This window comes from Apodemus sylvaticus, chromosome 4, assembly GCF_947179515.1.
Source record: "Apodemus sylvaticus chromosome 4, mApoSyl1.1, whole genome shotgun sequence".
Lineage (NCBI taxonomy): Eukaryota > Metazoa > Chordata > Mammalia > Rodentia > Muridae > Apodemus > Apodemus sylvaticus.
The window spans coordinates 157,050,918-157,056,829 of record NC_067475.1 but is presented as its reverse complement, the minus strand read 5'-3'; positions in this window follow the sequence as shown (position 1 = coordinate 157,056,829).

Sequence of the window (5,912 nt, the reverse complement as noted above, 5' to 3'; positions counted from 1 at the left end):
GCTGAGTAGTATTCCATACTGTAAATATACCAATTTTCTGTATCCATTCCTCCATTGAGGAATCTGGGTTCTGTCCAGCTTCTGGCTATTATAAATAAGGCTGCTATAAACATAGTGGAGCATTTGTCCTTATTACATGCTGGGGAATCCTCTGGGTATATGCTCAGGAGTGGTAAAACAGGGTCCTCTGGTAGTATCATGCCCAGTTTTTTGAGGCACCACCAGAATGATTTCCAGAGTGGTTGTATCAGCTTGCAACCCCACCAGCAGTGGAGGAGTGTTCCTCTTTGCCCACATCTTCTCCAGCACCTGTTTTCTCCTGAATGTTTGACCTTACCATTCTGACTGATGTTAGGTGAATTCTCACGGTTGTTTTGATTTGCATTTCCCTGATGACTAAGGATGTTGAACATTTCTTTAGGTGCTTTTTAGCCATTTGATATTACTCAGGTGAAAATTCTTTGTTTAGCTCTGTACCCCATTTTTTTAATTTATTGATATATTTATTTACATTTCAAATGATTTCCCCTTTTCTGGACCCCCACTCCCCGAAAGTCCCATCAGTCCCCTTCCCTCCCCCTGTTTTCCCACCCAACCCTTCCCATTTCCCTGTTCTGATTTTGTTCAATACTGCTTCTGTACCCCATTTTTAATAGGGTTATTTGGCTCTCTGGAGTCTAACTTCTTGAGTTCACTGTGTTTCTTGGATATTAGCCCTCTGTGGGATGTAGGGCTGGTAAAGATCTTTCCCAGTTTGTTGGTTGTTGTTTTGTCCTATTGACAGCATCCTTTGCCTTACAGAAACTTTGTAATTTTATGTGGTCCCATTTGTCAATTCTTGATCTTAGCGCCTAAACTATCAGTGTTCTGTTTAAGAAATTTTCCCCTGTGCCTATGTGCTCAAGGTTCTTCCCCAGTTTCTTTTTAATCAGTTTCAGTGTGTCTGGTTTTATGTGGAGGTCCTTGATCCACTTGGACTTGAGCTTAGTACAAGGAGATAAGAATGGATTGATTTGCATTCTTCTGCATGCTAGTTGTCAGTTGAACCAGCACCATTTGTTCAAAAGGCTATCTTTTTTCCACTGGATGGTTTTAGCTTCTTTGTCAAAGATCAAGTGATTTACAGACATTTTATTTGTCTGTCTTGACAAATAGTCTTTTTAAGTTGAAAAGTTCTTTACACTTTTAATAAATAATAATAATAAATGTTTCAATATAAGCTAGTTTTCTTAAAGTTCCAACATAATACCCATAGTAAAATTTCACTAAATTTGCATTTCCCTGATGACTAAGGATGTTGAACATTTCTTTAGGTGCTTTTCAGCCATTTGATATTACTCAGGTGAAAATTCTTTGTTTAGCTCTGTACCCCATTTTTTTAATTTATTGATATATTTATTTACATTTCAAATGATTTCCCCTTTTCTGGACCCCCACTCACCGAAACAAAACAAAAATCTGAAACCATGTGAATCAGTTTTTTAGTGTATATCCTAAATAATACATTCACAAGACACTTACACCACCTTAAGTATTAAGGAGAAAAATAGATTTTTCAATATAAAAGCATTAACAGAATGATTTATAGTGTAATAAATATTTCATACATAGTTGAAATTTATGTCATTAGATGTATGCATTTACTAAGGAGGATGACCTCTCATGTGGCTGCCATTACTTCTGTATAGGTTGTCATTGGTGTAAAGAATAAGTAGGATGAGAGAGAGAAACTACTGCTCAGGTCCATGAGATCACTTTAACAATGCCTCTGAGCCCAGCTAGGAGAGTCAGCAACATTTAGTCTTATCCTAATTTCATGATTTGGGTTATTCATACATTTATTATTCTTTTCCTCTGAATCCAAGACCTTTAAAGTTTGTAGGAGAACAGTAAATCTATTTATTTTTGTTTTATTTTGTTTGTTCCTTTTGACTAAGCTTTAAAATTGGTACAATTTTTGATTTTATTAAAAATCAGTATTCAATGTATGAAGTTTCCTTTTGGAATACTTCAACAGTTAGAAGTACACATTTTTTTTAATTTTTGTTATTTTTATTTATTTACTTTACATCTTGTTCATTGCTTCCACCTATTTTTTTTATGCTGGTTCCTCTTTTTTTTCTTTTTTAATATTTTTATTTTCTATATTCTTTGTTTACATTCCAAATGATTTCCCCTTTCCCGGATCCCCCCTCCCCATATGTCCCATAAACCTTCTTCTCTCCATCCCTTCTCCAATCACCTCCCTCCTTATTGGCTCATTAAGCACAATTAATTTAAATTGACATAAAATTATGACTAGTTTGCATATTTTTCAAGTCTCTATTTGCTCCTATTTTATTTTTTATAAATTATTTTATTTGTTTACATTTCAAATGATTCCCCCCTTCCTAGTTTCTCCTCCACAGACCCCGTATCCCTCCACACTCCTCTTTGCCGCTATGAAAGTGCTGCTCTACTGACTCACCCATTCTTGCCTCACTGCTCCAGCATACTTCTACACTGGTGCATTCAGCCTCCATAGGAACAAGGGCCTCCCCTCCCATTGATGTCAGATAAGGCTATCCTCTACCACATATGTAGCTGATGTCATGGTTCCCTCCATGTTCCCTCCACTTTGGTTCATGGATTAGTCTCTGGTAGCCACCAGCATGCAGGGTATGCTAGGATGGTGAAGCAGGAGTGGGTGAATGGGTTGAGGAGCACTGTCTTAGAGGCAAAGGGGATGGGAGAGAGGAGATGGGATAAGGGGGGGCTTTTGGAGGGGTAACTGGGAAGGGAGATATCTTTTGAAATGTAAACAAATAAATGATTAATAAAAATAATAAATAAATAAATAAAGCTATTAAAGAAAATAGAAGGCATTTTATACCAGTTATTAATTCAACATTTTAAAAATATTCATTAATTTTTTAAAAATTCCTACAGTTGCAATTTATACAAAACTGCTTCAGTAAAAACCTCCACAGAATTTCACAGCAACATTTATTTTTAAGTATGAAATTAGAAATACAGAGCCCATATCTATCCTTAGGATGAGCCACTGATTAATACAACATATCCATAAATTTTATGACACTTCTTTCTAATTGTGCCGTATATGTGGTTCAACACAATTTATTTTATTTTGTATGAAGTTCTTCACATTGCTTATTTATTAATAGCATCCAAGTACACTAGTCTTTAAAAGCACATATTACAAAATCAGTACCACCCATGTATAAGGTTTTGATGAAATGCACATTTTCATATGTGTGTGCAGTGAAGAATTGTAGATCTCCTCTAATCAGTGCTTCTTGACAACAATATTCTTATAGTTTGTGTCTTAGATGCTCTGGTGAGTAGTCACACACCCATCAGTATATGGATAGAACAAATTAGATTGATAGATTATGCAAGAAAGAGAGAGACATGAGGCTGGATAGGTCAAGGGATAGGCCTGGAAGGAGTTACTTGTCAGATATAACTTGTATCAACATGTGCTAAGAAAGAAATATACAATGAAACATACATTTCTGCATTTCTGAAAATATTTTTTTCTTAGTTTCTACAGATAAAGTGATATGAAGTAGTGTACAATAGTGCAGAAGAAGACAGGAGCAACTGTGCCATGTGGAAAGATGAGAACGATGGTTTCATAATGGACACAACATCTCCAGTTCAGTTTATATAAACCCCTGTCATATGGACAATGTTGTTCACTTTCTTCGCTTTCAGAAACGCCATTTCTTCTGTGTCCCAAGCTGTACAACTGTTGTTTCATGGTTTACATTGCAAATGTGTTTTCCCTCTTGCTTATTATGTTTTTTTAAGCCTTAAATTGTGAAGGATGTTAATGAGTGGTGAGAGAGACACTGTATACAAATGTATATTTGTAAAAGCTATTTTTATGATTAGCATGTGTCATTGTTGATCACATAGTCATGTGGTGTTGCAATCCTACATTGAAAGCTTGTTTCCAACAATGTCATAGGGAAAATATACATTGTATGCTAGTTTTTATAATTTAATTTCAATTTATAGTTTAAAGAAGCTTAGACCACGAGGAAATTATTTGAAAAGCTATATTTCTGCCCTCTATAAGCACCATTTTTATTGATAAAGAATGCAGTTATTTCAGACGTGATGCAAGAGATTAAGGACTTTGGTTTGACCTGTGAGCATGCTTGGCTCTAATGAGCTGAAATGATCCAATCATCACCTATTTCCTGAGTCCGACTCCTGCGGACAGTTTTCAGTACTCACGGATGAGAAGTAGATTGATAAGGAAAAGATTGTCTTGTCCTTGGATCCAAAAGTTTTAGTTAGTGCACACCCCCTCCATCTTCTCTCCTGGTCCTCAGAATTCTCCATTCCCAAGCATTGTGTTTTCCAGATACTCTTTGCTATTGTCTTGTGCAGTGGAAATGGGAGAGACCATCCCCACAGGCTACAGGCATACTCAGCACATAATTTCTTAATAAACACTGGTTCTTTTAAAACACAGTTGGTGTGTGTTTTTTCTTTGGTGGTGCTTGTTTTAATATTCAATGTGAATGTTTTGCATCTCCATGAGGAGATACAATCAAGTCCAGTAATGAAAGCAGTGGAACTACACTGAAAGATGTTCTGGATGTGTTCTCCACACTGCTCATAGCATGCCTGTGTTTGAACATATTTTAACTTGCTAGACAAAGGAAAATCAGATAGACCATCCAAATCACATTTGGAGGATGTGTATTGCTCTTCTGAGTACTGAATGATAAATAACATTTCTAGATATAAATTTATCTACCTCATTATAAGGTCTTGTTTTTTTTTTATCAGATCATAAATTTGTTGCTAGATATTTTAAGGTCTTCATTAAAAAGCTTATGACAACCTCCATCCAAATTAATTTCACTACCTAAGCTGCTTCATTATATCAAATCATATGTTTTCACACAGAAACTGGGGAGAACCAGAATCATTGCAATTTTTTTTTTGCTAAGTTCCTTTCTAATGCCTTCAAAAGAGTTTATTTTATACTGATTCTTTGTATTCTAGACATAATCAAATAAAAAAATACACTTGCCTCAAACACCAACATTTTCAACTAAAATTTTCAGAGAAAAATTATGAGTCAAATCTATTATTAAATAAAACAAATATGCTATTTTAGATTTCTTGCATGTTATGTGTGTGTTTGTGAGCACACATATGTATATGGTTATTGTAGTTTGTTTCTTTACTTGGTAGATTGTTGATGTTCAAATACAGTGCTTTGTGCATAAGAGGCAAGAATTCTACCTCTTGTCACATCTACTTTAGACATTCTTATATGAGGAGTTTATTTGTTGTTTGATTGTTTTTTAGAAATTTGACCAGTAGATTATGCATAATCTACACATCAAATGAGGTACAAGAAGAAAGGAGGAGTGGCCCCTTGTTCTGGAAAGACTCAGTGAAGCAGTATTCAGCAAAACCAGAACGGGGAAGTGGGAAGGGGTGGGTGGGAGGACAGGGGGAGAGAAGGAGGCTTACGGGACTTTCGGGGAGTGGGGGGCCTAGAAAAGGGGAAATCATTTGAAATGTAAATAAAAAATATATCGAATAAAAAATTTTAAACAAAAAAAAAAAAGAAAAGAAATTTGACCAGTAAAAGCTAAAATCTGGATTGAGAAGCTCTAGCAGACCCAAGCATTGCAGACAGATCCCTTTCCTCGTCGTCCCTCTCCCTTTGTAAACATTTAGGATAGATTTTCAAGCTAACGCTCAAGGTCTCTTCCTTTATTTGGCCACTTCCTGAGACAACCAGCCAAGGTCCATCTATCAAAACATTAAGATCCTAAGAAAAAAGTCTATCATTTGGCTACATTGGCTAACACGCTATCTTATTAGGACCAACCAATTCATCCTAGCACAGACTTCACAAACTTTCCCTTTTGCTCCTT